Genomic DNA, 25,347 nt, shown 5'->3' on the forward strand with positions numbered 1-25,347 from the left:
CATTATAGAATACTCAGATCTCTAAGGTAGTTAGAAAAAAGATGGACCTCTGATTGACTGTTGAGTTGAAAATAGGGTTCATTCAAAAGGCACACAGTGTCCCAAATGAGCTTCTTTCTTTTTCCTGACTGGTTACATTTGAGTGAGGAATCAAGAACTACTATAAGCCCTCGCTGGAGAAGGAACCTTGTGTGCCTTTTTTCTTCCCTAGAACTGCTACCGGGAGAGTGTAGAGCGTGGCTGTTGCTTCCATCTCTGTTGAATCAATTGTAATTTTTATGTAAAGGATATGTGTTGGAATCCTTACTAACTGCTAAGTAATTAGAGTTGATCTAATCTTACAAGAAGTTGTTTTGGCCAGAACCTGAAACAAGGTACTAAGTAGAACTAATCAAGACAAGGCTTGTGTTCCCACCTTTACTCAAGGGAGTCCACACCTTAAAGCTCTTTGGGCCAGAGAGCACTATGGGAGAAAACCCATAATCCCATTCTTTCAGAAGGTTCACATATAAGGCGAGACAGCCATTCCAGAATACATTTTTTCCTCTTGGCTGGCTGATCGCGCTGGACTCGAAAGGAACGACTCTTGTGCAGAGAACACTTTAACAGATTTCAGTGGAGCTATACCAGAAGCCCTCTCTCCGCGTCAAGTTGGTGGCTGGGCTCCCCAGAAGGAGATAAGAGAGACCTTCCATCTCTGTCTTGGTTGGAGGCAGAAGAAAGCAGAGTCAGAGGCTGAAGGACAGAACCTTTGGATTTGGAGACATCCGAAGGGCTCCAAGCCTCTAAACCGGCTGTGCATTGAGAAGAACAAACTCCAACATTTGAACTCTAACAGATATGACCTTGTGAATTTTGAAGGAGAAGGATAGTGAGTGCCAGAAGTGACCTTGGCCAAGTCACTTCGCCCTGTTTACCTCATTTCCATTTCTAAAATGAGCAAGAAAAGAAAAAGCATCTAGCATCTTTGCCAAGAAAATCTCAAATGGGGTCCCAAAGAATCAGACATGACTGAACAACAACAACTAGCAGTAGTAAAGCTAGGGAATCATCCTTCAGCTATGTGACAATTTGCAAATGTACTTACTTGGTGGGACAAATGCCTTTTAGAAATCAGTTTTATGTTTAAACTTACTTTCCCCATGGACTAACATGATACAGGAGAGAATGTACCTTTAAATAAGGGAGATATTTCCATTTTTCTCCTTGCTATGTTTTCTTGGTAATAACAAAATGAAACAAAACCAAAAACCCTTTGAAAGAGTTAAGAGATGTAAATTTGTTTAGTGTTATTGTAATTGCTGGAAATTTATATTGAGGGAAACACCTGGATAGAGCTCAAGCCAATAAAATTAGAGAAAACCATTTCCAATCCTTCAGAAGTCCCCTAGAACTCTTTAGAAAAGTGATTCCAGAGTCTCACTACACACACATTCAGTGGGTACTTGTTGGCTTCGATTATAATTCCTTGATCATTATTTTGGAAGCATACTATGCCTGACCACTAGCTGGATAATCTGTAAAATCTGTGAGAATGGGAGTTATTTCATTGTTGTGTTTGTTTGTTTCCTTGCTTGCTATTGTATTCCCAGTGCCTGACACTTAATATATGCCAGTTTATTTTATTAATTTGTGCTACAAGCCTTGAAAACTTCAGATGAGATGAATTGCAGTTCCATTACTGGACCATAGATGTTGCAGGATGACTGGTACTGTCTCCAGTGAGTCAAGTTATATAGGTAGCCCTAAATCTTTTGGGATTTCACAGCTAGACTTTAGGCAGGAATGTGACAGCCCTCCTGCCCTATCTCAGTAGAACTTGGTCTTAGCCCAAGACAGTCTCAATAGACTTACCAAACCCCATAGAGGGTATCAACATGCATCTTCTGTTGCCATTTGTTCACTGGTAATGGGTAGATGGGTCCTTCTAAGAGAGTCTTTTCATTTTTCATTCACTTCTACTCTTCTTTTTTCTTCCTTCCTATTTCTCTCTCTGTCTCTGTCTCTCCCTCTCCCTTATTTCCTTCCTTCTTTCTTTTTTCTTTCCTTTCCTTCCTTCCTTTCTCCCTTCTTTCTTCTTCCTTCTTTTCTTCCTCCCTTCCTTCTTCTCCACCTTCCTTCTTTCCTTCCCTCCTTCCTTCCTTTCCCTTCTTCCTTCCTTCCTTCCCTCCTTCCTTCCCCCTTTTCTTCTTCCCTCCTTCCTTCTTTCTTCTTTCCTTCTCTCCTTCCTTCTCTCTTTCTTTCTTCCTTCTCTCTTTCCTTCTTTCTTTTCTTTCTTCTTTCCTTCCTTCCTTCCTTCCTTCCTTTCTCCCTTCTTTCTTCTTTCCTTCCCTCCTTCCTTCCCCCTTTTCTTCTTCCCTCCTTCCTTCTTTCCTTCCTTCTTTCCTTCCCTCCTTCCTTCCTTTCCCTTCTTCCTTCCTTCCCTCCTTCCTTCCCTCTTTCCTTCCTCCCTCCCTCCCTTGCTTCTTTCTTTCCTTCCTTCTTTCTCTTCTTTCTTTTACCAGAAAGTATGACTAACTTCCCTATAGGCAGTAAGTACTTGTGGCATATCATCTCCACAGTTCCCTAATTATTGACTGGCATGTCACCCAAACTGCCAGTTCCTTTATTTCGTGTTGTTCTCCATCATTCATTTATGGTTGTTCTCCATCATACACTTATGGTTTTCCTGGAACACCAAGATTATATAGCTAGATTTCTTGTCCATGTTCTCCTAAGTTGATGCTTCTGTTGGATAATGAAATTAACTCAATAAAATTTTTCAGATAAGTGATACGCTGGCTGTGAGTCTACATTTTTTTCTGTTGTCTGAGATTCCAGTGCATATTATAGAGATCAACAGGCTGATTTGGCTCTTGCCCAAACATCAGTAGGTACTGCATATAATTAAAATGCTTTGGTGGTAGGTCTCTTTAAGAATGAGACGGAATATGAACAGGTTATATTTGGAAATGAACAAGGAGAAATACTACTATGCTGTAAAGAATAGTAAAAAAGGATAGGGATAGTTTCAGAGAACCCTGAGGAGAACAATATGAGTAAACTGAACAGAATCAGAACAATTTGTACAATAAAATTTATATGATAAAAATGATATAAAATATAAACAACTTCAAAAAAATTAGAAACCCTGTAACCACCATTCCAAAGGATTCCTGATGAATATGTCACTTATCACCAAATAGAAATGTGGATGAGGATATATATGTTTTAAGAGGGTGAAATTTGGCCCATGAGGGAATTTGTCTACATGCTCATAGTGGATTTTTTTTCCCCTCTCTTAGTAGGGGAGGAGGTGGTAAGTGAAAAAAAATTCAGAACTGAAAATAAAATGAAATTGAATTTTTTTTAAATGATATAGAATAGTTCTAAAATTTCTGATTCCTGACAAGTCCAACTCCTCCTTAAGAAGGCTGCTCTCATAACCTTAATAAGAATAGATACAGAAGAAAGTCATATACAGAAAAATACTTCTTTTATCACACACATTAAAAACCTTCAGGCTTTGGTTGAATATATTGAATATAGAGGGCTTTTGCATTTCTGTGTATCCCTAGTATACTCCTAGGTATACTGGTTGAGTGGGTCAATCTATTACTAAGTCCATCAATAAATATTTATTGAGTACCCATTCCGTGCCAATAACTGTACTAAGTGCTGAGGATATGTTTGTTGTCCAGTCATTTCAGTCATGTCCAACTCTTATGTCTCCATTTAGAATTTTCTTAGTAAAGATAGTGGAGTGTTTTCCTTCTACAGATCATTTTATAGATGAGGAACTGAGGCAAATAGGGTGAAGTGAACTGCCCATAATCATACATCTAGTAAGAGTGTAAGACCAGATTTGAACTCAGGAAAATGAGTCTTTCTCACTCCAAGCCTAGAACTCTATCCACTGAACTACCTAGCTGAGCAGCTAAGGCCATAAAGAAAGGCAAAAATCAACCACTAATCTCAAAGAGTTTACAATCCAATCAGGGAGACAACATGCAAACGATATACAAACAAATAATATACATACATGTATATATGTGTATATATATGTATATATATATACATATATATACACATATATACATGTATGTATCATAAATTTGTCCATGTTCTTCTTATCTCCTTCCAATGTTAGGGAGCTTCTTCATCGCAGCCCTAAAGACTTCGGGCTACTTCTGCTTCCCAGGGAAACCATTCATTTGGGTCCAACATTCCTCTGAGTATAGTAAGGAGAAGGATTTGCATTTCTTGCATATATCTGCTGTCATCCTAAATAAGTAGAAACTGTTTATATCAGCTCTGGAATCCTCTATTGGCCCAAGAAGTCAAAATCATGACAAGTATTTCCTTGTATAGACAGACTTTGAATAATACTAGCTGCCTTCTTGTAACTTGCATAGCTCAGATTATTGTCCAGTATTGTATCTCATAATATAGTTGTAATACCTGCTGCTCAAAAACCAGCAGGATGCTCTCTGGGGCTCTAAGCTCAATTCCTTTGGGGTCATACCCCTTTATCTTGGTCTATATCACTACTCATTGATTATCATCCTACAGCTGCATCTGTCTCCAGTAATACATGGACTAAGGCAAAAAAGGATGATTCAATGCTAAAGCATTTGCTTTTATCAGGGACATATTCTCTGGAAGAAATCCTAGCTTCCAAGCTTTCTTGTGTGAGCAGCCCAGTTTCCTATGAGTCATTGATGTGGGTTGTTAGTTATATCGGGCTCCTTTGCTTCTTTTATATCCCACCTTCTGCAGGGGATCTCTCCAGGTTCTGTCCCCTCCTTCCCACTCTATTCCAGCCTCTGTGTTGCCTTTCCTCTTACACTTACACTGCATATTTTTTGTGTGTTTATAGCTGTTTGCATGGTGTCCCCCTTTCAAATGTGAATTCCCTGTGTGGTTTTTTTTTTTTTCATTTCTATGTATCCCTAGTACTTCTTAGTTCTTAGAAAGTGTTTACTAAATGATTATTGATTGAGTTTCACTGACAGAAAGAGAAACATTTAGCTAGAGACAGAATGACTAATGAAAGTTATTGATTACAACCCTAACTTCAAAAGAACTATGCCATCATTCATATTTCACTCTTTTTGACTTACTTAATATAGGTATATGGAAAAAGCTCTATTTTCCTTCATTTATAAAAATCAACAAGTATTATTAAGGGCCTACTATGTGCTAGACTTTGAACAACTCTTATATCTTTAACAACACTTATACATCAAAAAGTCAGGCTATTATCGTTGGATAGAATAGAACTCAGAAAGATTGTATGTAGCTACCTCAAGTCCCCATACCAAATACTGGACAGTGGATTGCAATGAGCTGGACTGAAGACATTCACATTTTATTAATTGAATCAGTGCATCTATCTATATGATTGTTAGATTGTTCAATAAACTCTCAAGTCAAAGATTACTTTTATCTCTTCCATGTTGATCACCAAAGTTTGGGATACATACAGTCAAAAGGATAGGGAGTCTGCATCCATATTGGTTTTCTTTATCCAGTAATGCATGCTGAACTTCTAGGTGAATTTGCTTGTCAATACTCTATGCAGTACTTCCCAACATATATGAGTGAAAATAATTAAAACTGAACTCTGTATGCAGATTCTCAAAACTTATCAGTGACCATCTACTTTAATACCAAGAATTCCAATTTCTAGAAGAGATAATGAATCTCAACATCAGAGAGTGGGCTTCTGGTGACCATTGTTCTCCTAGTCTAAATCTGCTCCCAAGTTTCCCTGTGTGGGCTGGTGTCATTGTGTAACATAAAGGGTTGACTTGATCTAAAAAAAAGTCAATCATGCATGTGATTGTGTGTGTGTGTGTATGTGTGTAAAGCAGCTAACCAAGTCCTTAAAAAAAAAAAACCCATTTCTCATCCCAACAATCTTTAAACAGATTATTCCTTTGTTCTCCCTTCTACCTTTGGTTCTTCTCTTCTGTATATCCATGAGTGAACTTGTTGTGAAGCTTTGCAATAGTTATTTACAGATTTCTGATAGTAGCTATTAAACAAAGAATCACAAAATGTGAGAGTTAGTAAGTCATCTTGTCCAACCCTATACACAAAAAAAAGTCCAACTATATTATAACTGACAAGCAATCATCTAATCTCTTCTTGAAGATCTCCAAGAAGGGTGACCCCACTGCCTCTTAAGACAATCCATCTCACTTTTGGATAGTTTCAGTAGGTAGGAATCCAACCTAATATCTGAAATTTCCCCTCACTGGTCTTAGTTTTGCATTGTAGGGCCAAATAGAATTGGTCTTGCACAAGATAGCCCTTCAAATATTTGAATTTCACAGAGATGTGTGGGGTGTTCCTTGAAACACCAAATGGCATTCAAATGCTATAAACTCCAGGCATTTAACATGGATAGAATGTGAAGAGAAGGTCCCCAGAGGTATTCTAGTAAGTACCTATATTTCTCTGTATTGGTCAACTACCATCCTTTCAAACACTTCCATTCTAAATAATCACTGTTGAGTATAGCTTTAACTATCCATAGTACATAGTACGGCCCATATTTCCTGACTCATCTAAACTCATCCCTTTATTGCTGGCAAATCATTGTCTAAAGAAGCATCTCTCACAGCAACAAAATCCTCATACTGTCCATAGCCCATCCTCCTTTTTTGTTGTTATTCATCTTTTGTTCCCAAAGAGAATCAATGATATCATTAGCTTGATGTCTTGACTTGTATGTGAATAGGATTTAAGAGAGGCAGAGCTGTACAAATTGAGCAGCCTTGATTTCTCCTTCAAAGACACTGGAGTCCAATGGCAAGACAAAGATGAAGACCAGCAATGACTCAGAATCTTTCTTTCTCTATGAAAGGTCTATGAGAGGTTTTTAAAACTACCCATTTCCTAAGAACTCCCTTTTCTAAGCAGGATCCTGGGAATCTGAGAAGGACCCGCACTGTCAGGTAGCTTTACATAGTGAAATCATTGGAATATCTTCTTGCCTTTTGGCTTCTTATTGTTGATCAGATCACTATCCAGAGTCATACCTCCCAGAAGAAAAAGAGATTCAAGTGCAGAGGCAAACATTGCTCTCCTTAGTATCTGCAAAGGCAGGAATATCACTTGTCAGCTTATACAAAAAAAGGGCTAACCTCAAAATAATGAATTTGTAAGCCATTGTTGCCTTCTTTAACACAGTCCAACTTGCAACTAAGTCATTCAGAGTCACTATGACTCCTCCCAAATATCTAAAAGATTTGGATGCTGGATATTTTGTGGGGGAACAGTGTGGAGAGTGATTGCTTTCTCCCCTGGGAAGTACATCTTCATCTCCATTATTTGATTTCTTTCAACCCTGGGAGCAATATCATCACATTAGTACCACAAAACATCCATTATCATACAATCATATTTAATAACCACGGAAGTTACTGTGGAGGGAAGATTTGCCTTTCTAGTATTCAAGGCTTTTTGTTTCCTCCTTCCTGTTGGAGAGCGCCATAGTGGAGTCTTTCCCAGATCTTCTCTTTGGAAGGTAGTTTAGAATGTGATCTTTTACTTCTATGAACTGAAGCAAAACAAAGGAGAAGCAGGAAAACATTGCATACAGTAATAGCAATATTGTAAGGATGATCCAACTATGAAAGACTTAGCTATTCAGATCAAGACAACAATCTAAGACAATTCCAAAGGACCCATGATGAAAAATGCTGTCCCCCTCCAGAGAAAGAATGATGAATTCTGAGTGCAGCTTGAAGCCTACTTTTTTTACTTTCTTTATTTTTCTACATAGCTAATTATGGAATTTTTTATATGACTTTGCATATAAAATTGATATATTCTTTCTCAATGGGTGGGAAAGGCATGGGAAGAAAAAAAATTTGGAACTCAAATTTTTTTTTAAAAAGTGATTGTTAAGAATTTTTAAAATAGAATTTAAATAATTTTTGAAAAAATAATGTTTTCTTTTTTTTTCAGGTCACTGACCTTTATCTCAAGATACAACCAAATATAGTATTCTTTCATCTAGAGATAGTCTGAAGGTCCACAGGAAGATCCAAGTGGTCTCTCTCTCTCTCTCTCTCTCTCTCTCTCTCTCTCTCTCTCTTTTTCTGGAATTTATAAAGCAAGTACTCTCTGACTTACTATCATAGAGACAGGCAGACTATATCTTTCTCTTAAGATTCTAGGGATATTCTGAAAGATTTGGAGACATTTTTTCTTTAATACCATTGGTTTGAGCCCCACTGGCTGTAAATCCTACCTTCCATCCCTACTCCAGACACCTAGTTAATAGTGACAATAATGACAGCTTCAGTTCCATTTAGCCTCTTAACATTAATCTATTTCTAAAAAGAGATATTGACTTCAAAGATACAGCAAGAACAAAATTAAAAACATTTCCTTCAAACACCTCAGGGGTATACTTTCCCTTATCCCACCTTATTCTCTAGGGGGAAATTGGCTTAGATTCAGCTCAGTTCTTACATGGTATTAGTCACCACGTTCATGTGCAAAGTTTGATATTGCTGCTGGATGACTCCTTGTCTCAGCTATGAATGGACAGGGTGTGGAATGTTATTTCTGAAGGTCATTCTAGGTCCTTGGGGTATTGATGCTAGGCAGTTGCAAAACCTGAATGGGGGGAAATGGAACATCCTTTAACTTGCCATTCTGATTTTTTGCAACTTGCCAAACTGGAATCTCTAATTCCTTCACCTAAAATGAAAAGGAACACAGAGAGGCAAAGGACCAAGGCCTGTTTCATGGGGCTACATGCCAACCTCACATGCCAAGACCCCTCCAATTACATTACCTCTTATCAAGCGTCATCAGTTAAAAAGAGAACAGATGGAAAGCATGGCAGAGACCAAAGTCTTTTGAAGGCATTTTTATGCAACCTGGAACATGTTACAGACTATTTACACATGCTCAAACAATTCTCTAAAACATTTACATTACACCTCATCATGACTGTCCTAGAAGCTGGGGAAGAGAGACTCTAGAAATGTTCTAGTCCCCATTACATTCATACCTGATAGTAGCTATTAAACAAAGAATCACAAAATGTGAGAGTTAGTAAGTCATCTTGTCCAACCCTATACACAAAAAAAGTCCAACTATATTATAACTGACAAGCAATCATCTAATCTCTTCTTGAAGATCTCCAAGAAGGGTGACCCCACTGCCTCTTAAGACAATCCATCCCACTTTTGGATAGTTTCAGTAGGTAGGAATCCAACCTAATCTCTGAAATTTCCCCTCACTGGTCTTAGTTTTGCATTGTAGGGCCAAATAGAATTGGTCTTGCACAAGATAGCCCTTCAAATATTTGAATTTCACAGAGATGTGTGGGGTGTTCCTTGAAACACCAAATGGCATTCAAATGCTATAAACTCCAGGCATTTAATATGGATAGAATGTGAAGAGAAGGTCCCCAGAGGTATTCTAGTAAGTACCTATATTTCTCTGTATTGGTCAACTACCATCCTTTCAAACACTTCCATTCTAAATAATCACTGTTGAGTATAGCTTTAACTATCCATAGTACATAGTACGGCCCATATTTCCTGACTCATCTAAACTCATCCCTTTATTGCTGGCAAATCATTGTCTAAAGAAGCATCTCTCACAGCAACAAAATCCTCATACTGTCCATAGCCCATCCTCCTTTTTTGTTGTTATTCATCTTTTGTTCCCAAAGAGAATCAATGATATCATTAGCTTGATGTCTTGACTTGTATGTGAATAGGATTTAAGAGAGGCAGAGCTGTACAAATTGAGCAGCCTTGATTTCTCCTTCAAAGACACTGGAGTCCAATGGCAAGACAAAGATGAAGACCAGCAATGACTCAGAATCTTTCTTTCTCTATGAAAGGTCTATGAGAGGTTTTTAAAACTACCCATTTCCTAAGAACTCCCTTTTCTAAGCAGGATCCTGGGAATCTGAGAAGGACCCGCACTGTCAGGTAGCTTTACATAGTGAAATCATTGGAATATCTTCTTGCCTTTTGGCTTCTTATTGTTGATCAGATCACTATCCAGAGTCATACCTCCCAGAAGAAAAAGAGATTCAAGTGCAGAGGCAAACATTGCTCTCCTTAGTATCTGCAAAGGCAGGAATATCACTTGTCAGCTTATACAAAAAAAAGGGCTAACCTCAAAATAATGAATTTGTAAGCCATTGTTGCCTTCTTTAACACAGTCCAACTTGCAACTAAGTCATTCAGAGTCACTATGACTCCTCCCAAATATCTAAAAGATTTGGATGCTGGATATTTTGTGGGGGAACAGTGTGGAGAGTGATTGCTTTCTCCCCTGGGAAGTACATCTTCATCTCCATTATTTGATTTCTTTCAACCTTGGGATCAATATCATCACATTAGTACCACAAAACATCCATTATCATACAATCATATTTAATAACCACGGAAGTTACTGTGGAGGGAAGATTTGCCTTTCTAGTATTCAAGGCTTTTTGTTTCCTCCTTCCTGTTGGAGAGTGCCATAGTGGAGTCTTTCCCAGATCTTCTCTTTGGAAGGTAGTTTAGAATGTGATCTTTTACTTCTATGAACTGAAGCAAAACAAAGGAGAAGCAGGAAAACATTGCATATAGTAATAGCAATATTGTAAGGATGATCCAACTATGAAAGACTTAGCTATTCAGATCAAGACAACAATCTAAGACAATTCCAAAGGACCCATGATGAAAAATGCTGTCCCCCTCCAGAGAAAGAATGATGAATTCTGAGTGCAGCTTGAAGCCTACTTTTTTTACTTTCTTTATTTTTCTACATAGCTAATTATGGAATTTTTTATATGACTTTGCATATAAAATTGATATATTCTTTCTCAATGGGTGGGAAAGGCATGGGAAGAAAAAAAATTTGGAACTCAATTTTTTTTTAAAAAGTGATTGTTAAGAATTTTTAAAATAGAATTTAAATAATTTTTGAAAAAATAATGTTTTCTTTTTTTTTCAGGTCACTGACCTTTATCTCAAGATACAACCAAATATAGTCTTCTTTCATCTAGAGATAGTCTGAAGGTCCACAGGAAGATCCAAGTGGTCTCTCTCTCTCTCTCTCTCTCTCTCTCTCTCTCTCTCTCTCTCTCTCTTTTTCTGGAATTTATAAAGCAAGTACTCTCTGACTTACTATCATAGAGACAGGCAGACTATATCTTTCTCTTAAGATTCTAGGGATATTCTGAAAGATTTGGAGACATTTTTTCTTTAATACCATTGGTTTGAGCCCCACTGGCTGTAAATCCTACCTTCCATCCCTACTCCAGACACCTAGTTAATAGTGACAATAATGACAGCTTCAGTTCCATTTAGCCTCTTAACATTAATCTATTTCTAAAAAGAGATATTGACTTCAAAGATACAGCAAGAACAAAATTAAAAACATTTCCTTCAAACACCTCAGGGGTATACTTTCCCTTATCCCACCTTATTCTCTAGGGGGAAATTGGCTTAGATTCAGCTCAGTTCTTACATGGTATTAGTCACCACGTTCATGTGCAAAGTTTGATATTGCTGCTGGATGACTCCTTGTCTCAGCTATGAATGGACAGGGTGTGGAATGTTATTTCTGAAGGTCATTCTAGGTCCTTGGGGTATTGATGCTAGGCAGTTGCAAAACCTGAATGGGGGGAAATGGAACATCCTTTAACTTGCCATTCTGATTTTTTGAAACTTGCCAAACTGGAATCTCTAATTCCTTCACCTAAAATGAAAAGGAACACAGAGAGGCAAAGGACCAAGGCCTGTTTCATGGGGCTACATGCCAACCTCACTGGGAAGAAGGCCCAAGACCCCTCCAATTACATTACCTCTTATCAAGCGTCATCAGTTTAAAAGAGAACAGATGGAAAGCATGGCAGAGACCAAAGTCTTTTGAAGGCATTTTTATGCAACCTGGAACATGTTACAGACTATTTACACATGCTCAAACAATTCTCTAAAACATTTACATTACACCTCATCATGACTGTCCTAGAAGCTGGGGAAGAGAGACTCTAGAAATGTTCTAGTCCCCATTACATTCATACCTGATAAAAAGTTGACTAACATCACAATAGCTTAAATGTTTCAGTTAGGAAAATTCTTAACATTAACACAGAAATTTGGTCCTCTGTCTTAATTAATATTTTTTTAGATCTCTAATTAATAGCCACAAGCCTCTTTCTGTTTGAGGCAAAAATGAGGTTACAGGAAATGTTTAGGTTTTTAAAAAAGTAATCTGTAACTTCCAATTAATGGGGAATTAAGGGAGGGACTTGTGCTTCAAAATGGAAAATAAAATACTTTCTTTGGAGTTTCAGTGATGTTTCTACTAACCTAGGCACCCATTCTTACCAGAATGTAAAATAAACTTCTCCTGCACTCAAAAAAAAAAAAAAAAAAAAAAAAGGTGAGCAGAGTATATTACAGTGTCTATTAATGGACAAGTCCAGGGAGAGGAAGTTGGGAAAGAAATGACTTTTTTAGGAGGGAGGGGAAGTGGGAGGAAGGAAACCTGCCTTTATTCCTTAAAGTTAATCAGTAACTTATCCATTAACTTTTTTTTTTTAAATATCTATGGGAATCTAATCATCTTTCCTCAATGTTTTCCTTCTTTGCTGCAAATCAGATCTTATTTTAAAACTTTCTCCTAGTGGTTTCTCCTTTTGCCTATTGCTCCTATGCCACTGATTCTTTTTGACTCAGGATCTTGCCCATATCTCTGCTGTTGCTTGTCCTGCTCCCCACATTTTCTTCTCAGTTCATGAATCCCAGGCTGTGTGTACTTTTAAGAACTCCTGGATGTGACTCTGGTCTGGCTCAAGGATTGGGACAATTCCAAGACATTCTCAGGGCTAAGAGGGAATGTTTGTCCCTGTAAAGTATGAGTCCCAGGATGTCAATCAGTTCTCACATGTCTATCACTCATAAAATCATAAAACATCAGAGATGAAACCTTAGAGGTTATTGAAGATGACAGAAGTCCCAAGGTGGATGTGATTTGTCATTTAGCTAGTTAGCAGAATTAATATCACAGTCCAAGCCATTGCTAGGTATGAGTATTTATCTGGGTATCTCTGGATATGTTATCGCTGTGTGTTCATATGAATTTGTATTTAGATATATGTATGTATGTGTTGCTCTGAGAGTTCATCCTTTCTGATTCTATTGCCTCAGGACTATAGATACTTAGAAATTTGGAGGATCTCTGTTCAGTCCCTGTCTTCTATCCATTCACAAGCAGAGTCCAAGTACCTCTTATCATTATATTCCTGAGTGATTTTTTTCTGAATAGCTTCCCTCCTCAGACATCAGAAAAAGATTTGCCTATTTCTCTATGGCCCCATTCCAAATTTTTGGTTTGAAAGTGAGAACTGAAAATAAGAGGTAATGATGTATAGTGGAAAAAACATTAAGTAGGTAAAGATATTGCTCTAGGTATTTATTACCTGTAGTATAACAATAACCAAATTGCTTAACCTCTCTGGGCCTCAATTTCCTTATTTATAAAATTAAGCTGATGATGATTCAATTGTACTTCTCTTGATTTTATAGTCTTCTCATCTTCACTCCAATGCTCAGTTTGCTGAGAGGGTGTCTGATGCATCCTAATGTATCTTCAGTACATATTACCTGGCAAAAGACAGCCTGACAATGAGTGTATTGAAAGAAGATTCCTGCAACTAAAGGATCCTGGGATAACAGATTTACAGAAAAGAGGAATCCTAAGAGATTTCATTAAATCTAACCTCTTCATTCTGTGATGAAAGCTTCTTAAACTGTGGTTCAAATCCCCAAAGAGGATCATGTAACTGAAGGTGAGGATCTTGAAATTATGATTTATTATCAGTGAATGTTTGATCTATATACCTATTTTATATACCTGTGTCTCCAGTCACATAAATATACATATATATATATATATAGGAGAATTGCACAAATTTTACATATATTGGATTACTTGCTGTCTTGTGTGTATAGGGATTGCGCCTGGAAAAAGTTTAAGAAGCTCTGATGTAGAAGAGGAGACCAAGAGCCATTGTAGATTAAGTAACTTATTCAAAGTCATTGGAGTAGAGTCAGCATTTGGATCTAGGTGTTTTGATTTCAAATACATCATCTTTTCACTTCATTATCCAAGAAAGCAATTCCTGTGAAGAAGGAGCCAGCCATCCTCACCAATTGCCAATCATTGGCCACACACACAGGTCAGGCAAAACCAGCCTATCTGGGCATCTTGAAGGAAAGACAAGAGGTAACAAAAACTGAGTAAGTCAAACTACCACCTTTGATGAAGACTTTCCTTAGAACCAAGAAGTAGATAGCCAGAATAATATAAAAGTGAGAGCTCGCACATTCTGACTAACAGTATCTTTCTTTTAATGATCCTTAACTGTGGGCTCCTGCCTAGCCGTTGTAGACTCCAGTTTACCTATATCTGGTGCTGTAATCAGCTTTAGACTAGTCAGAACTCAAAGCCAGGTACTACATAAAGCAGTGATTACTGTCCCAAAAACTTCATTGGGCTGTTGTGGAGCTGAGGTCTTATAATTGCTATGGCAACATCCATCGGGTCTTTTCAAACATTATGGGTTTTGCATTGAGAGAACAGCCTTGACAAATAATTACCAAAAGACCGGGTTTGTGGCTCAAAGGAAAGGGCTTTCTTATAGAAGCAGACAGAATGAAGCAGTCTCAAGGAACTGGTTAGTCTGAGGAACTTGCCTGTGATGTATATTTAAAAAACTCCCAGGAACAGTTAACTCTTCAAACATTGGTTGGGACTAACAAGAGCCATAGAACTTGAAATATTTAGCAAAAACCACATTTCCTATACTTGGCTTGGGTAGGTAACAGCATTTCTGCTCCCTGAAATTAGCTGTCCACAGAGTCCTGCTGGGGTCTATTCCAGGTTTTAAACATTTGTTTACAATTTAACTTGTTCTAATAGAATTTGCTGATTAGGACAATTCTGGAAATAAGAGGGGGTATGGGCTATGGCTAAAGTGGTGGATTTAGTGTATAAGAAATCTGGATTCAAATTCTGCCTCTGACACTAATTAAATGTATAACCATCAGCATGGCCTTATCATGAATGACAATTAACCTAAATGAACTTCAATTTTTTCATCTGTAAAATGGGAATAATAATTAATTGTAGTATTGACCTCACGGAGTCATTGTGCGATTGAGATGAGAAAAAACATACAAAACAATATATAAACTTCAGGAATTGTGGATGTCAACTAAGTCAAAGGCATAAAGAAATACCGGCTCCAGATTTCCCATTGGTCCAAATGGCATATTTGAATGTTACAAGCACTATAACAATAAAATGTCTAAGAAGTGGATTATTGCATACTCAGTTTACTCCAGGAATATCAGTTAACCTAATGGAGGAGGGATAAGCAAACAACTATTTACAAATAAACTACATGAGGATAAAAAGGAAATAATCAGTAGAGGCCAAGCACTGGAAATAAGAGGAACTGAGAGAAGTCTCCTGTAAAAGATGAGATTTTAATTGGGACTTGAAGGAAGCCACACCATTCCAGTACCTTCCTCAAGAAAACCCCAAATGAGTCAGTAAGAGCTGGACTCCATTTAAATGACTGAACAACAAATGAAGAAAGCCATGAGGCAGGCATATAGAGGGAGAGTGTTGGAAAGGGACAAAAAACGACCAGAGCAGGAGAGATGGGAGTGTTTTGTTCTCAGAACAAGGTCAATAGCACTGAACCAAAGAATGGGGGAGATGAAGGGATAAGAAATCTAGGAAGGTAGAATTGAGCTATATTTTCGAGGGCTTTGAATGTGAAACAAGGGTTATCCCTCAGGGGACAGTTTATTTAGAGGACCGTGATAAGGCAGGATCGAAGTTTAAAAGAATATCACTTTGTAGTGAAAGCAAGCAGAAGCAGAAAATTGTACACAATAACAGCGATATTGAAAGGATGATCAACTTTGAAAGACTTGGCTACTCTGATTAAGACAATGATTCATCACAATTCTAAAGGACTGGTTGAAAATGCTATCTAAAATATGGAAATATATCTAGGAAAATTGCACAAATTTTACGTATATTGGATTACTTGCTGTCTAGGGGAGTGGTTGGGGAGAAGGAAGGGAGAAAAACTAACCTCTTCTATTTCAATATTCATCATCGCTCCATTCTAGCCCTATCCATTGCCCTCACAATTTGAACACCTTTACCCATGTCCAATACACTCCTAGACCTTAATCTAGGACTCATCTTCGTTCTTCTTTATCAGAACTATCAGTGTACTCAATTTTATGGTCAGGGTGAGCATCCAACTCAAAATACACTCTAATTAGGGCCCTACGAGCAGTTGCACAAACAATTTCATATGAAGTATCACTAGCTATTATTCTCCTCTCAATCATACTAATCAACGGCTCATTTACCTTAAAAACACTTTCAATCACTCAAGAGAAGTAATGACTTATCATTACAGCATGACCACTTGCTATACTACGATATATTTCTATCTTAGCAGAAACAAACCAAGCACCCTTTGACCTAACTGAAGGGGAATCCGAATTAGTATCAGGTTTCAACGTAGAATACGCTGCTGGCCCCTTTGCTATATTCTTCCTAGCAAAATACGCAGATATCATTGCCAGGAACGCCATCACAACTATCCTATTCCTAGGTCCCTCTCACACCCCCAATCTCACCCACATAAACACCATTTCCTTTATACTAAAAACACTCCTCCTTACCATAGCTTTTTTATGAGTTCGAGCCTCATACCCACATTTCCGTTATGACCAACTAATACATATCTTATGAAAAAACTTTTTACCTATAACACTAGCAATATGCTTATGATTTATCTCCCTTCCAATTGCTTTATCATGTATTCCACCACAAACATAGAAATATGTCTGACAATAGAGTTATCTTGATAGGGTAAAAAATAGGGGTGTAAGCCCTCTTATTTTTAGGACAACAGGACTCGAACCTATACCAAAGGACTCAAAACCCTTTGTGCTCCCATTACACCACATCCTAGTAAGGTCAGCTAAATAAGCTATCGGGCCCATACCCCAAAAATGTTGGTTCAATCCCTTCCCATACTAATGTCCCCCTATGTACTCATTATTTTAACACTAAGCCTCTTTATTGGTACATGCCTAACCTTATTCAGTAATCACTGATTTACTGCTTCACACAAGGTTTTTCAAGGGTAAATGTTAAAAAAAAATATCTTCGCATGTATTTTGAAAATAAAAAGCTATTTAATTAAAAAAAAGAAAAAGATACTATCTACCTCCAGAATGAGAACTAATGGATTCTGAGTACAGATTGAATTTTTTTTACTATTTTTTCTTACCCCCTTCCCTTCTCTACCATGACTATCATAGAAATGTTTTCTATAACTTCATATGTATCATGCATAGGTATCCTATTTCTTGCTTTCTCAATGGGAAGGGGGAAGTGAAGAAAGGGAGAAATTTTTGAACTAGAAATAAATTTTTTTTAAAAAAGTCATGTTTCCACTACCCACCTGTCAAAAGATAATGACGAATATTGGAGGAGATGTGGGAAAACTGGGACATTGATGCATTGTTGGTGGAGTTGTGAATGGATCCAACCATTCTGGAGAGCAATTCGGAACTATGCTCAAAAAATTATCAAATTGTGCAGTGTTACATTAAAGAAGGGAAAGGGACCTATATGTGCAAAAATGTTTGTGGCAGCCCTTTTCGTAGTGGCTAGAAATTGGAAATTGAATAGATGTCCATCAATTGGAGAATGGCTGGGTAAACTGTGGTATGTTAATATTATGGAATATTATTGTTCTGTAAGAAATGACCAGCAGGGTAAATACAGAGAGGACTGGCAAGACTTACATGAACTGATGCTGAGTGAAATGAGCAGAACCAGAAGATCATTATACACGGCAACAACAATTCTATATGAGGATCAATTCTGATGGAAGTGGCTATCTTCAAAAATGAGAGGATCCATTTCAGTTCCTTTTTTTAAAAATTTTTATTTAATAATTACTTTATATTGACAGAATCCATGCCAGGGTAATTTTTTTTTTATAACATTATCCCTTGCACTCATTTCTGTTCTGATTTTTTACCCCTCCCTCCCTCCACCCCCTCCCCTAGATGGCAAGCAGTCCTTTATATGTTGGATATATTGCAGTATATCCTAGATACAATATATGTTTGCAGAACCGAACAGTTCTCTTATTGCATAGGGAGAATTGGATTCAGAAGGTATAAATAACCCGGGAAGAAAAACAAAAATGCAGATAGTTCACATTTGTTTCCCAGTGTTCTTTCTTTGGGTGTAGCTGCTTTTGTCCGTCATTTATCAATTGAAACTCAGTTAGGTCTCTTTGTCAAAGAAATCCACTTCCATCAAAATATGTCCTCATACAATATCGTTGTCAAAGTGTATAATGATCTCCTGGTTCATTTCACTTAGCATCAGTTCATGTAAGTCTCGCCAGTCCTCTCTGTATTCATCCTGCTGGTCATTTCTTACAGAACAATAATATTCCATAACATTCATATACCACAATTTACCCAGCCATTCTCCAATTGATGGGCATCCATTCATTTTCCAGTTTCTAGCCACTACAAATAGGGCTGCTACAAATATTTTGGCACATACAGGTCCCTTTCCCTTCTTTAGTATTTCTTTGGGATATAAGCCCAATAGAAACACTGCTGGATCAAAGGATATGCACAATTTGATAATTTTTGGGCATAATTCCAGATTGCTCTCCAGAATGGTTGGATTCGTTCACAACTCCACCAACAATGCATTAGTGTCCCAGTTTTCCCGCATCCCCTCCAATATTCATCATTATTTTTTCCTGTCATCTTAGCCAATCTGACAGGTGTGTAGTGGTATCTCAGAGTTGTCTTAATTTGCATTTCTCTGATCAATAATGATTTGGAACACTCTTTCATATGAGTGGTAATAGTTTCAATTTCATCATCTGAAAATTGTCTGTTCATATCCTTTGACCATTTATCAATTGGAGAATGGCTTGATTTCTTATAAATTTGAGTCAGTTCTCTATATATTTTGTAAATGAGGCCTTTATCAGAACCTTTAACTGTGAAGATGTTTTCCCAGTTTGTTGCTTCCCTTCTAATCTTGTTTGTATTAGTTTTGTTTGTACAAAGGCTTTTTAATTTGATGTAATCAAAATTTTCTATTTTGTGATCAGTAATGGTCTTTAGTTCATCTTTGGTCACAAATTTCTTTCTCCTCCGCAAGTCTGAGAGATAAACTATTCTATGTTCCTCTAATTTATTTATAATCTCATTCTTTATGCCTAGGTCATGGACCCATTTTGATCTTATCTTGGTATATGGTGTTAAGTGTGGGTCCATGCCTAATTTCTGCCATACTAATTTCCAATCATCCCAGCAATTTTTATCAAATAATGAATTCTTTTCCCAGAAGTTAGGGGCTTTGGGTTTGTCAAACACTAGATTGCTATAGTTGACTATTCTGTCTTGTGAACCTAACCTTTTCCACTGATCCACTAATCTATTTCTTAGCCAATACCAAATGGTTTTGGTGATTGCTGCTTTATAATATAATTTTAGATCAGGTACAGCTAGGCCACCTTCATTTGATTTTTTTTCATTAATTCCCTTGAGATTCTCGACTTTTTATTGTTCCATATGAATTTTGTTGTTATTTTTTCTAGATCATTAAAATATTTTCTTGGAAGTCTGATTGGTATAACACTAAATAAATAGATTAGTTTAGGGAGTATTGTCATCTTTATTATGTTCACTCGGCCGATCCAAGAGCACTTAATATTTTTCCAATTATTTAAGTCTGACTTTATTTGTGTGGAGATTTTTTTATAATTTTGCTCATATAATTCCTGACTTTCCTTTGGTAGATAGATTCCCAAATATTTTATGGTATCAACAGTTATTCTGAATGGAATTTCTCTTTGTATCTCTTGCTGTTGGGTTTTGTTGGTGATGTATAAAAATGCTGAGGATTTATAGGGATTTATTTTGTAACCAGCTACTTTGCTAAAATTATGAATTATTTCTAATAGTTTTTTAGTAGAATCTCTGGGGTTCTCTAGGTATACCATCGTATCATCTGCAAAGAGTGATAGTTTGGTTTCCTCATTGCCTACTCTAATTCCTTTAATATCTTTCTCAACTCTTATTGCTGAGGCTAGTGTTTCTAATACGATATTAAATAATAATGGTGATAGTGGGCAACCTTGCTTCACTCCAGATCTTACTGGGAAAGGTTCCAGTTTTTCCCCATTGCATATGATGCTTACTGATGGTTTTAAATATATGCTCCTGACTATTTTAAGGAAAAGTCCATTTATTCCTATGCTCTCAAGTGTTTTTATTAGGAATGGATGTTGGATTTTATCAAATGCTTTTTCTGCATCTATTGAGATGATCATATGGTTTTTGTTTGTTTGGTTATCTAAACTTGAAATTCTAAAAATAAAAGGAGAGATCAATAAAATTGAAAGTAAAAAAACTATTGAATTAATTAATAAAACTAAGAGTTGGTTCTATGAAAAAACCAACAAAATAGACAAACCCTTAGTAAATCTGGTTAAAAAAAGGAAAGAGGAAAATCAAATTGTTAGTCTTAAAAATGAAAAGGGAGAACTCGCCACTAACGAAGAGGAAATTAGAGCAATAATTAGGAGTTACTTTGCCCAACTTTATGCCAATAAATTCGACAACTTAAATGAAATAGAAAAATACCTCCAAAAATACAGCTTGCCCAAACTAACAGAGGAAGAAGTAAATATCCTAAACAGTCCCATCTCAGAAAAAGAAATAGAACAAACTATCAACCAACTCCCTAAGAAAAAATCCCCAGGACCAGATGGATTTACATGTAAATTCTACCAAACATTTAAAGAACAATTAACTCCAGTGCTAAATAAACTATTTGAAAAAGTAGGGATTGAAGGAGTCCTACCAAACTCCTTTTATGACACAGACATGGTACTTACTGATACCTAAACCAGGTAGGCTGAAAACAGAGAAAGAAAACTATAGACCAATCTCCCTAATGAATATTGATGCTAAAATCTTAAATAAAATATTAGCAAAAAGATTACAGAAAATCGTCACCAGGATAATACACTATGATTAAGTAGGATTTATACCAGGAATGCAGGGCTGGTTCAATATTAGGAAAACTATTAGCATAATTGATCCATTTCAGTTCCAATTGATCAATGATGAACAGAACTAGCTACACCCAGCGAAAGAATACTGGGAAATGAGTGTGAACTATTTGCATTTTTGTTTTTCTTCCCAAGTTATTTTTATCTTTCTAAATCCGATTTTTCTTGTGCAACAAGAGAACTGTATAAATATGTACACATATATTATATTTAAGATATACTTTAACATGTTTCATATGTTTGAGACTGCCTGCCATCTAGGGAAGGGGGTGGAGGGAAGGAAGAGAAAAGTTGGAGCAGAAGTGATTGCAATGGTCAATGTTGAAAAATTACCCATGCAGATGTTGTCAATAAAAAGCTATAATAAAAATAATAGTCATGTTTCACTTGAGTAACCTTTAAGAATGAAGGCTCGTTCCCATACTGATAAAGCATTTTATAGAACTTTTGTAAAGATGTTTTTAACAATTCAAGTATTCTGTCCCCACTCAAAAAAAAAAAAAATAGCTTAAAACTGCACAAAGACCTTTGAGACACCCTGCATCTTTTATAAATTTGGGTCATGTCGAAAAGTACCAAGAAAAATAATAGCCACCATTTATGTAGTGCTTTAAGGTTTGCAAAGCACATTACAAATATTCTCTTATTATTTCCTCACAAGGACCCTACTATCTTATTATCATTAACCCTGTTTTGCATAAGAGGAAAATGAAGCAGTGTGAGAGACTCAGTTCGGGTGAAAGACGGGAGATGTCTGAAAACATTTAAATTCAGTTATGTTCATATCTGTTCAGATTCTAGGGCCCGCGCTTTACCCAAGAGGGCTTGCTAAGTAACTAGCTGGATGGATGGGTGGATAGCAGGATGACTAATTGAATGTTTGAAACTGTTAAACTGCACTCGTTAGGTCGTTTCCTCTCTTCTCCTTTCGATGCTCTTCTGTCCCCAGCCTTTCCCTCTCCCTAGGAAAGTACGTTACAGACAGCTGCGTTCAAACCGCAGAACTACTAAGAACCGACTTCCACAGAGCAGCAAGCCGAGAAAGGGGCGGTTCGAAAAGACGAAACTTCCCATTGGCCAAGGCCTATTGCTGGAGAGCCGATTGGCTAAGGAAGATCAGCCTGGCGCCAGATCCGGGGGTTTCCTTCTGAGGGGTGGGGCTTGGCTTGGCGGGGCGGAGCCTTCGCCGCGGGGGCGGAGAAGTGGAGGGGAGTAGCGGGATGGGGCGGCCGTGCAGCTAGAACCTCTGGTTAGCGAGTCCCCGCTAGCCCCCTCCCCCTCTCTCTGCCTCATCTTGGGGCATCGGGACCCCAGGCCGTGTGGAATTGGCGCTGCGGCAGGACTGCGGATTCCTGGAGGCGGCCGGTAGGACCCGTGAGGTTGTGCGTGTACTGAGCTGGGAGCGGACGCGGCTCACGCCGAGCCCTGGCAGGGCCACCCCGCCCTCCTCTAGGCGGAGGCCGAGCCCTCAGCCAGGCCCCCTTCTGTCCCCGGCCCGGCGGCCGTCTGTTGTGCGGCCTTTTCTGGAGTTGGGCCATGAGAGCGTAGGCATGTGCGGCGTCCTCTTAGGGTGCACTTCCCCCTGTTTGTCTTTCCTCCATTTTGCAGGTGGTTGTTCTATTCACTTGGAGAGAGCGCGCACGTGTGGATTGTACGTTCAGGGGTCTCGGGCCAGCGAGAGGGGCTGGACTCTGAAGAATAAAACACGCAGAGGGTGGATCTGAGTGTGTGTATCAACAGGCTCTGTGTGTGTGTATGTGTTTGTGTACGCGCGCGCGCGTGCATGCGTGTTGTGGAGAGGGGGCCGAGGGAGGTCGGGGCTAAGGCGGGCATTAAAGAGTTAGCACTTAATGCTTTATTTCCACCTCTATCCGTCTGTCGCTGTCTGTCATCTTTGTTTCTTTCTCCTATCTTTATTATTTATTTATAGTTGTCTCTCCTTAACTCTTTATCTCCAGCTATTTATTTGAATGTTTTTGTTTTTGTATTTCTATTTCCTATTTTTATCATGTCTCTACCTGCCTATTTATTCTGTATCACTAACCATCTATCCAAATCTTTACCACCTAAATACACTTCCCTATATCCCTATCTTTCTGTTTCTATCATCTGTTTTCTGTCACCTGTCTACCTTCCTATATCTTTACCCACCTATCTCTACCTGTCTATTTCATTCATTCATTCATCCATCCTTCCATCTATCTTACTCCATTTCTATCTGTCTGTGTGTCATTTACCTATCTTTTTAATCTCGTGATGAGTAATGCCGAATCATACCTTGATGCCTTGGAAAGGATAGAAATTTTTTTTTAAAAGTGCGAATCTCCCAGGTGAGAGGTGGTAGTACATCTGTTGACCCTTTCTGAACAGCAACTTGACTACACACTGTGATTGGTGGAACTCAATTTCCTTTTTGGATTGTTCTGAAGCTCCAGGCTCTTTTTTTCCGGTTTTTGTTCTTTAGGGGCCTGATATCCCGGATGGGAGTGAGGCTTTTCTGCTTGCTCTAGTTCCAAATAATTATTTTGAAAATCAGCCATCATGAAGGCTTGTCAAGCAATAGGAAAAAAAATGAATTTTTTTTATTGTTAGCATTCTTCTGAACTTGACTGTAACAGCCTCAGATAATAGAAAATGTTTACCGCAAACTCTCATCACCAGATCAGATAGAGGACAGGAAAATACAAAACCTTTGATAAAGAAAGTTACTAGGCTGGTTTCAGTTAAGCAGCAAGCATATTGTATGTAATTAAAAAAATAAATAAAGGAAATAGGCCAGTTTCAGTTAGTGGTGAGGTAATAACAATTTATAAAAGTTTAGATAATAACTTGGGATTGGGTGGAAGTTTAAAAAAAAAAAAAAGCCCCAACACATACTGTAGACTACAATTTTAGAACATAGGAGGAAATTACTTGCTAAATAAATTGAGTAGGAGGTAAGAGATTTAGATTACAAATTTTATATGGTCATAGACCACAAATAGATTGTTTCTTAGAGCTAAGGATTTCATGTATTTTGTGGTGGTTTGGAGTCTGAATAAGTGTGATGATAAAGTGATAAAATAACTGGCCCATTTTCCTCTAACTGAATAGTAAATTAGAGGAAAGAGTGAAATCATGTTTTTCATTTCCTGCTATTCTCCCTAATTCTCATCTAGCTCCCTTTCCTCCACTTCTAGCCTCTTCAGACTACTTGATTCAGTTTATTGGGAGAAGGAAAGAAAGAATTGTGGATTGAAATCATAGACTTTTAAGATTGGAAGAGAGGTCATATATCTAACTAACCCTTTCAAATTACAGCTAAGAAACTGAGGCACAAAGATTTTGTTTTTAAATCCTAAGCTCTTGTCAGTAAACCAGATGTCTCACTAATTAAAATGGGTATAAGAAAATTCTCTCCAGCTAAATTAACTGAACATTTTTTTAAGTAAATTTTATTGATTTGGGTTGTTTTTTTTTTTTTTTTTAACATCATCATTGTTTTCCCCAATATCTCTCTTCCTTTTTCAGAGAACCATCCCATCTTCCTGTAAATAAATTCGTGGAGGTATAAGCCCAATAATGCAGTGATAGGGTCAAAAGTTATGGATATTTTAGTCATATTACTTGCATAATTCCAAATTGCTTTCTAAAATGGTAGTATACTAGTTTATATCTCCACTACATGTATTAGTATGCCTATTATTGCTATTTTTTGTCATTTTTGCCAATTTTCTGGTGTGAGGTAAACCTACAGGGTTGTTTTAATTTGCATTTCTCTTAGTATTACTGATGTGGAGCATTTTTTCATGTGATTTTTAATACTGTGCAGGTGTGTGTGTGTGTGTGTGTGTGTGTGTGTGTGTGTGTGTGTGTGTTTTAAAGTTTGTTTATATCTTTTGACTACTTTGGGGAATTAACTGAACAATACTGTATAATCTTCTCTCCAGTCTTTATCTCCTTTTTTCTAGCTATCCCAATTTTTAAAAGTCTTAAACTCTTTCATTCATTTTCTTTTACATGATGAAGTTTTTCCCAGAAATAATCTCATGTGTGCAGGGCCTCAACTACTATTATTAAATGCATTGCAGCATAGGATTTGATATATTCTTAATCTAGAGCTTCCTAATGAAACCTCGAGTTACCAAAAAACACAGCTGGTAGGGGTAATTCTCATTGGAATGTTAATA

At 37.5% G+C, this 25,347-nt stretch overlaps 1 protein-coding gene across 2 annotated transcripts in view; it reads left to right on the top strand.

Moving 5' to 3' along the window:
• The first annotated feature begins 22,377 nt into the window (after positions 1–22,377).
• Positions 22,378–25,347, top strand: part of CEP68 (centrosomal protein 68) — a 37,335-nt gene continuing 34,365 nt past the window's right edge. Inside the window, exon 1 of one of the 2 annotated variants that reach the window (XM_051975394.1) lies at positions 22,378–22,543. The gene's annotated coding sequence lies outside the window, so the exon portion shown is untranslated. The remainder of the gene's footprint in view (positions 22,544–25,347) is intronic. The other variant, XM_051975393.1, reaches the window with a different exon arrangement.

The sequence above is a fragment of the Antechinus flavipes genome, chromosome 2 (genome assembly GCF_016432865.1).
Source record: "Antechinus flavipes isolate AdamAnt ecotype Samford, QLD, Australia chromosome 2, AdamAnt_v2, whole genome shotgun sequence".
Lineage (NCBI taxonomy): Eukaryota > Metazoa > Chordata > Mammalia > Dasyuromorphia > Dasyuridae > Antechinus > Antechinus flavipes.